This window comes from Camelus ferus, chromosome 6 (genome assembly GCF_009834535.1).
Source record: "Camelus ferus isolate YT-003-E chromosome 6, BCGSAC_Cfer_1.0, whole genome shotgun sequence".
Lineage (NCBI taxonomy): Eukaryota > Metazoa > Chordata > Mammalia > Artiodactyla > Camelidae > Camelus > Camelus ferus.
The window spans coordinates 64715136-64723882 of NC_045701.1; positions in this window are offsets into that span (position 1 = coordinate 64715136).

An 8747-nucleotide genomic window follows, 5' to 3' on the forward strand; every position below is an offset into this window, starting at 1 on the left:
ATAATCTCAAACCCATCCTATGGAGAACACAAACTTAAAAAAAAGAAAAAAAACCCTCTATATTTCCTTGCTTCCCTCTCCCACTCTTAATGATTTAGATGTCTTCTTTCACAATTTTGTGTTTATTCTATTTGTAATTCATGATAGTTATCACCTTTCCAGTTATGAGTTTCTCATTTTTGTAGCATCCTGCTTCTTTTCTGTTTAGAGTAGACCTGTCAATGTTTCTTTTAGCACGGGTTTAGTGTTGCTAAAGTCTTTTAGTTTTTGCTTGCCTGTGAAATTCTTTGTCTCTCCTTCTATTCTAAAGGATAGCCTTGCTGGATAGAGTATCCTAGGCTGCATCTTTTTTTCATTCAGGTCTTTGAGTATATCCTGCCACTCCCTTCTGGCCTGTAGTGTTTGTGTAGAGGAATCAGCTGAGAGCCTTATGGGGGTTCCCTTGTCACTCACTCTTTGTTTTTCTCTTGCTGCCTTTAGGATCATTTCTTTATCCTTGACTCTGGCCATCTTCATTATATGTCTTGGTGTGGGTCTGTTTGGGTTCTTCCTGTTTGGGACCCTCTGAGCTTCCTGTGCTTGGATATCTGATTCCTTTAGGTTTGGGAAGTTTTCAGTCATGATTTCTTCAAATACCTTTTCAATCCCCTTTGTTCTTTCTTCCCCTTCTGGAACCCCTATTATGTGTAGATTGGCCCACTTTATATTATCCCATAGGTCCCTTATATTGTTTTCATTGTTTTTTATTTGTTTTTCTCTCAGCTGTTCTGTTTGGGTGCTTTCTGTTGTCCTGTCTTCTAGGTCACTTGTATACCTGCTTTGTACAGCCTTTAGATTAGCTCTTATCTCAGCAAATGAGTTTACCAATTCTACCTGGCTCTTCTTTATAGCTTCAATTTCATTTTTGACATATTTTATATCTCTAAACACTACCTCTTTTAGTTCCTTCAGTACTTCGATCACTCCTTTTTTGAAATCTTGATCTAGTAGGCTATCGATGTCTATTTCATTGATTGTTCTTTCAGGGGATTTCTCTTACTCTTTTAATTGGGAGTGGTTCCTCTGCTTCTTTATATTGCTCATATCTCTCTGGCACTGTGGCTTAAGGAGTATCAGTTATCTATTTTGGTCCTTAAGGAGTTTATTTATTTATCTATCTAAATAAAACTTTAGATATGCAGGAATAAAACTTAAAAAAAAGAGAATTTTAAAAGAATGGAGAAAAAAAGGTTTGAAAATAGTGTATAATCAATAATAGAAGAGCAAGTTGAAGCAGAATAGCAACTGAGTTGAGACGTCTTTTAAAAACCTTTAAAAGAGGAAAAAACAGAAAACAATAATTGAAACCTGTGTATAATCAATAACAGGAGATTGAAACCAAGAGAAATAAAAATGAAATGAGGTGGATTTTTAAAAATAATAAAAATAAAAATATTTTTTAAAAAGTTTAAAGGGATTAAAACTGGAGACATATATAATTGTTTAAAAAGTAAAAATTTTAAAGGTAATAGAAAATAGAACAGATTTTTAAAAATGATACAACAATAGAGAATTTTAAAAGAAATGAGAAAAAAGGTTTGAAAACTGTATAATCAATAATAGAAGAGCAATTTGAAGCAGAATAGCAATCAAGTTGAGACATCTTTTAAAAACCTTAAAAAAAGGAGAAAATATCAAAAAAACAATATTTGAAACCTGTGTATAATCAATAACAGATCAAAACCAAGAGAATTAAAAATGAAATGAGGTGGATTTTTTCAAAATAATAATAATAAAAAGATTTTAAAGGAAAAATTTAAAGGGATTAAAACTGTAGACATATACAATTGTTTAAAAAGTAAAAATTTAAAAGGTAATAGAAAATAGAACAGATATAAAAAAGATTTAAAAAAAAAAAAAGTGTTCTCCTGAAGACACTGCCCTCTTAACGATTTTATCGAGAAGTCTTTGTCTTTGCTCTGTTTCGTGAACTCAGCTTGCTGTTTTCCAGAGGCCCTCCGTTGGCACCCTCCGTTGGCGCCCTTGTCTGTGCTGCTCCCAGTGCCTGTCAGCAAGCAGATCGCGCCCCCTCCCAACGCTGCAGTCAGGTGCTGCTCTTCTTCATGATGGGCAGGCATGTCACTCCCCGTCCCGATGCCGCAGTCAGATGCTGCATTGGGGCAAAGTAGGCGGGCGGATCGCACCCCCTCCCAGCACCGTGGTCAGGTGCTGCGTTCCTGCCAGGAAGGCTGGTGGCCACCTGCCCTCTCCGGGCGCCGGTTGCTCCACTGCTCTGTGCAGCTACCTGCTCCACCTCGGGTTGGCGCTCCGAAGGCGGGCTCAGAGAAGATCGGGAAACAGCCCTGCCCCAGCTCCTTGCTTGTCTTGGTGGTTCGAGTTATCTGAGGTACCAGGGCAGAAAGATCCTATCTGCCTCAGGCTGTAAACAAATCTCAGTCCTGCCCAGGAGGTTGCAGAGCCACCAGGTGCGGATTCAGGTCTCGGCCTGACCCCGCCCAGGCACTGTGCACAGGATATGGCCGCCGCGGCTGCGCCCCACCTCTCTTCTAGGGAGAAGTGCCAGTAATGGCGCCGGGGGTCTGAGGAGACAAAGGCTACGGCGCCCCTCCCCCCAGGGCACACCAGCCGTGTTGCTTTGCTTTTTTTCCGTAATTTATGGGGGGCCCAGGTTGTTCAGCTCCGTATCCCCTCCCAGCCATGGCGCAGCCCCCTGCAGTCCCCCGGGGGCTGCCTCAGTGCAGCCGCCCCAGTCCTCCGTCCGGCTCGGGCCCCCTGCCCCGGCCCCAGCTGCCGGCTCACGTCTCGGGCTGGGTGTTGCAGGGACCCCTTGTGCCGGTTTAACTTAGTTCTGTCGGTCAAGGGCTGCTCCGTACTGATCTGAGCCTCGGAGGCTCCGCTCCGTCCCGGTGGCCTCTCCGTTGGAGAGGGGGAGGTTCAGCAAACGATCGCCAGTCCTCCTTTGCCGCTCCCTCCCCGCGGGACCGGTCCTGCACTGTTTTGGTTTTTCTTCTTTCTTTTTTCCTTTTCTCCTACCAGATTCGTGGCGTCTTTGTCTTTTGAAGAGGGTGATGTTCTGTTGGAGTTCAGCAGGTGCTCTGGTTGGCTGAGTGGGTCCATGGATGTGAGTTTCGGTGTATTTGTGGGAGAGGGTGAGCTACCAGCTTCCTTCTACTCCGCCATCTTGGTCACCTCCCCCTGGTTCCCTTTTTCATCTTAAAGGTCAGTTATTTCCCAATCAGGAAACTCCCTCAGTGGTGTGGGGGTAAGTCAATGGCTGCTGTATTTTGAGGAGACTGTGCTTAAATTTTTTTTTAATGTTCCTTTTACAGCTGCTGATCAGATCTTTTTAGTTTAAAGTAATTTTCATACTGCTTTGGTGGGCCATTCATCCCTTTGGAACTCTAGTACCACCATTCTGTTCTCTGTATTACATATATTACTCTAGTACCACCATTCTCCTCCTTACCCAGGCTTAAAATCTCTCCTGTTTCCCTCCCTAATGTGTAGCTAAGTACCATCTATTCTGGCTGTGCAGGACTTTTGTAACTTTTGTACTTCCTGGAATAGAACCCCCACCTGATGTCCTCTGCTTGCCTCTTATCTGTAGAAAACTTTAGTCTCCTAAGGCTTCCCCAAATTACAAAGAGTACATTTAATCAGAGGAGTGAGAAAATACAGAAAGAAAGGAAAACAGTTAAGCAAGACAAAATAATAGTAGTTTATCCATTAAACAAATTCAGGGACATTATTTCCTCCTCAAGTGCTAAAGATAATATTCTGAGCCATATCCTTTAAGCTGTTCTGCAGATACCGAAACCCCTACCAGGTAGAAGTTAACTGTATGCTGCCCACAAGCATGTGGACCCCAGACTGGCTGGAATCAAGAAGGTTGATGAAGTCGACTCCCAGTTACCTCACCACCAGCCAATCAGAAGAACATCCATGAGCCCATCACACACCCCACAACCCTCCTTCTTCACCTTGTCTTTAAAAACCTTTCCCTGAAAGCTTTGGGGAGTTCAGTTCCAGTCTTTTAAGCACTAGCTACTTGGACTCCTTGCTTGGCACCCTACAGTAAACGCTGCACTTTCCTTCACCACAACCTGGTGTCAGTAGATTGGCTTTACTCTGCACGGGCGAGTGAACCCAAGTTTGATTCAGTAACGTTTTTAACATGTCCCTCATATCCTTGACTGCACTAGTTAACGAAGTTCTCCCCCATACATACACTCTACCACATGACCTTATTATATTTATCGCGCATATTTTATTTATCACACGTGTCAGTACCTACAGTTCTCTCCGGGAGAGCTCGGCCTCTGTTTACCACTGTCTTCCCAGATCCTAGAACAACTGTCTTACAAATAGTGGGCACTCAAATATTTAACTCTCTCCCTGCACTTCCATCACTCAAATTCTTGATGCCCCTTAGCTGAAATCACTCTTTTCACCATTCCCCAAACAACCTAGATTCCTCCTGGAAAATCCTTAAGGCTCAGCTTGAATGCCAATTCCATGAAATCTTCCCTGTCCCATATAAAAGCAATAATTCCATCCTCAGAACTTTCATAGCTTAAAGAGATATGACTTCTTTTAAAAGTCACATATGCCATTTGATTCCTGTTCATTCAATACACATTTATTGAACATCCCTCATGTATCAGGCACTGTGTTAAAAGATAGTAAGACACCATTCAGGCTCTTAAAGGAGTTTCTCTCCAGGAGAAAGAGATAATCCTTTAAACAGGCAATTATAAATCAGAGGATTAAGTGAACCATGGGAGGGATAATTAACACCCTAGATCTGACTTGGTTTTGGATTCTGCTTTTGATCAATTACTTTGTGACCTTAAGCACAGATGACTTAGCTTTACCAAGTCTTGGTTACCATATCTTAAATAAAGATAATAACAATGTCTACCTCACTGCCTTGTGATGAGAATTTAAATAACACTTGTGAGTGTTGAGCAGATATCTAGTATATAGTAATCATTCAATAGTATTAGTAAGTACTATTATGTGTAACTCAGCTTTGCAGGGTCTGGAAAAGTTTCCCTGAAGAAGGGTCTTCCAAATAGAAACCTGAAGAATGAGAAGAAATTAAGTAAGATAAGGAAGGAAGGGAGAAAGAAGAAAGTCCCAAGTAGAAAGCACAGGAAGGTGCAAAGGGCTTGAAGCTTGTTTTCAGTTTGGAACCTGAACAAAGGACAAAGTGTTCTGGTGTCCTTTGCAGCCTCAGCCTCTGCTGGCACTAAAACAGATTTCACATCTAAATTTCATTTGGCCCTTGATGGCCACCATTGGTCTGCTTTCACTTCTCCATTAATCACTGATCAAGGCCCACTATAAAAACCCCTCTGTGTTGTGGTGGTGGGTGAGGGGAGTGATGAGTCAGTGAGAGGTTTAGGCACCTGCCTTCACACAAGGCTGCTGGTTGGGCAGGCATTGAAACCAGTCACTTACTCTTACAGCCCTTTCTCTATTCCCCCCACTCCAGCCTTTTTGCTGAACCCAGGAATCCCCATTGCATGGTAAACAGACTCTGTTTTATCCTCCATAGAACTCATCTTTTGTTTCCTTACCTTAACCGTATCCTAGGGTTATGATGTTAATTCTCCCAGCCCCAGGATGGAAAAGCACGAAAGGGATCACATTTTCCCAACTCCCTAATGAAAATTCAGAACCATTAACCCTCTACGTTTGTGTTAAAAATCCTTCCTCTGAAGTTCGAGCTCTTTAATGCTGCCCCTGAGACCTGGCCCCACCTACCAATCTGACCCAAGTCGTCATGCCTCTCTTGCTGTGCACTTTTGGGCTCCACGGGCATTCTTGCTTTTCAGGTTTCAACTTAGGGCTTTGATCTTGCTGTTCATGTGAGCCTGGAAGCCTCTTCTCCCAGGACTTGTTACAGCAGCTCCTTATCATTCAGGTCTTTGGCTCAAATGTCAGTTTGGGGAGGCCTCTCTCTGAAATAGCACGTTGTGTCCCAATACCCTGCATTCTTTTCTCTATAGCATTTACTAGAGTCTGAAATTATTTATCTGCTTGACTGTTTTCCTCGCTAGAATATAAGCACTGGGAGTGATGAAATATTATCTGTCTTCATCTTTATTAACAGCACATAGAACAATGCTTTGCACATTAAATATTGACAATAAATGAATGAATAAATTTTCTAAATGAAAGAGAGGATCTAAACTTTAGAGTCTAAAGGTGTGATTAGTGAGCTCAGCCCTTTCGTACGTAAAAGCAGAAATCCCAAAAGAAATCTTTGGGAATCTCCCTTTACCATGTCAGAGCCATAGACCAAGGACCATGAGTAAGGGCTTCAAAAGAATCTGGAAGGTTTGTTAATTATTTACCAAGCACTGTACTCAGGAAAGGATCAAACGATGTCAGGAAGAGTCACGGTTCCTGCCTTTAAGAACTTGCAGTTTAGTTTTTTCTGAGTTCCCTTGGATTTGCAGTAAACAGTGGTGAGCTGGAACCTGCTTTTAGCCACCTACAAGACCCTATTGTTAAATTCAGGAATTTTGCAAGCCAGTTGTTAAACATAGCCATCATTAAAAATCAAATTATTTAAACTTACAAGTAAATTATATTAAAAACAAAGATAATACACACTCAAAACTTTATGCCTAGTTTACTGTATCTTACTATTTTTTATGCTCTTGAGGTTATTTTTGTTGATTGTATATGTATGGTAGAAATATTATATAATGAGCACCTTTTCCAAGTTCCATATTCAGTGACATCACAATGGTAGCTTGAAATAGTAGCATAGGAGAGTGTTTACCTATGGGAATTGCCCAACACTGTAATCAGGTCTTACCTCCTCACTACCCCCTACCCCCAACACACACTCCCAGCTACCTATCAAGGGACAGAGTGCCTATTGGCAGCCACTAAATTAAAGAGGTAGTCTCTCTAGGTATGGGCCTGAGGAAGGGTTCTAGAACTATGCTGTAACAGAGTACTACAAATTTTAAAATAAATTTCTAAAACTTAACTCATGCTTTTATGTAACTTTAGAATATTATCTTTAATAACTTATTTTGAAAATAAAAGCAGATCAGTTCTTTCAACTTTGGGTTAAAATGAATTATAAACTATTTCAGACATATAAAAGTAGTAATTTAATTTTTTAAAGTATAACAGTAATGTAACAATCTACTGTGCACTCTCCCGGTGTGCAGTGATGGAACTGGTAATTTACCTCTGAGTGAACTATAGGTGATGGAAAACCAGTTGAAAGTGACATGCAGGATTTATGTAGTACTTTCAATCTGTTGACTCACAGTAGGTGCTCAAGAGACAAGAGGTCTTTGTGTAGTCGGGGAAAGCCTGAGGGAATCTGTGTCAGTGTCAACTGCAGAATAATAAGGACAAAAAAATTGGATGTGTTGATGAGCAAGAAAAAAGTACCAAGATAATTCCAAAGATCTGACCAAGCGTGACAGTATCAGTGACTATGAATCCCCGGCCACACCCCCCACTGCTTTCTACAGCCCCTATCCCTGGAGAGCTAGTTAAAGCCTAAACTGCTGGTGCCCTATCCCTAGTTCCTGAGCCAATAAGGTTGGGGATTGGGCCTAATAATTTGCGTTTCTGACAAGCATGCAAATACTGAGCTGCTGGTTTGGGACCACACTTTCCAAACCACTGCTTTACAATAATACCCTGCTTATTTTGCTAATGCTTGAAAGACATCTCTTTGCTAAACCAGCAGTGGGAGACAGGTATAATATTTATCTTCTAAAAATAAACTGCCTTGTAATACTAAAACTCCTTGGAGACTTATGAAATATTTCGGAGAGCAGCATGAAAGTTGGTGTCAGATAAAACATTCTCAGATGTTTATATAAAATTTTATTTTTGATAGGACTAACGTCCAGATTCCTGCAAGCTATTCCTTCAAGACACTAGTTATGGTTAAGAACTTGGAATCAGGAATCACATAGCTCCCCCAGTTCCAAGCTATGTGACTTTAGAAAGGTAAATTATCTTCTCTGATCTTACTTCTGCGTCTTTAAAATAGTCCCTACTTTAAGGAATTGTTAGAACGCTAAAAGTTATTAGAACTTTAGTTGGTTGTTATTATTAAAATATCATTATTATTAAAACTTTTAGTAGTTACTTTCAGTTCTTTAATCTCCCTGAAATTTAGAAATAGTCCAGATACGTTGCTGTTTGATTTTTAATAAGCAGTGCTCCCGTTATTCAGAAAGAATTGAAAACGTCTAGAAGGTAATTTTTAAGTCCTAACCTTTCCATCCAAAATACTTAAAATAGGTGGGTTATTATTAACTTGCCTGGGTCAGAGAGCTCGAATCTGTATTTGATCTCCTAGCCTTTGACGCCCAAAGGTGGGATAAGTACGTTTCCTGGACGTTGACCTCTGCGATGAAACCGAGCCGATGGACTGGGCAGCTTGGTGTGGGCAGGGGACTCACATGGGGTCGGGCCAGACTAAGCCCAGCCCAACCCAGCCCTTCGGTAGAACTGGCGTCTGCCAGGCGTGCATTTGTGTGAACAGAACCGCGATCCGCCAGGCTGTGTGTCGGTTCGCGAGTTCCGAGTTCGAGTATTTTACGGGGGCTGGCAGCTTCCCGGACTTCCTTCACAGGACACACCTGCCTGTGACCGCACCCTTATTGGCCAGGTCCCGATCTTGGTCTTGTGGCGTCAGCGGCAGGGGCTTGTCCCTGGCCGGAGAGCCGGGCCCAGATCCGAGTGACATCAGCCAG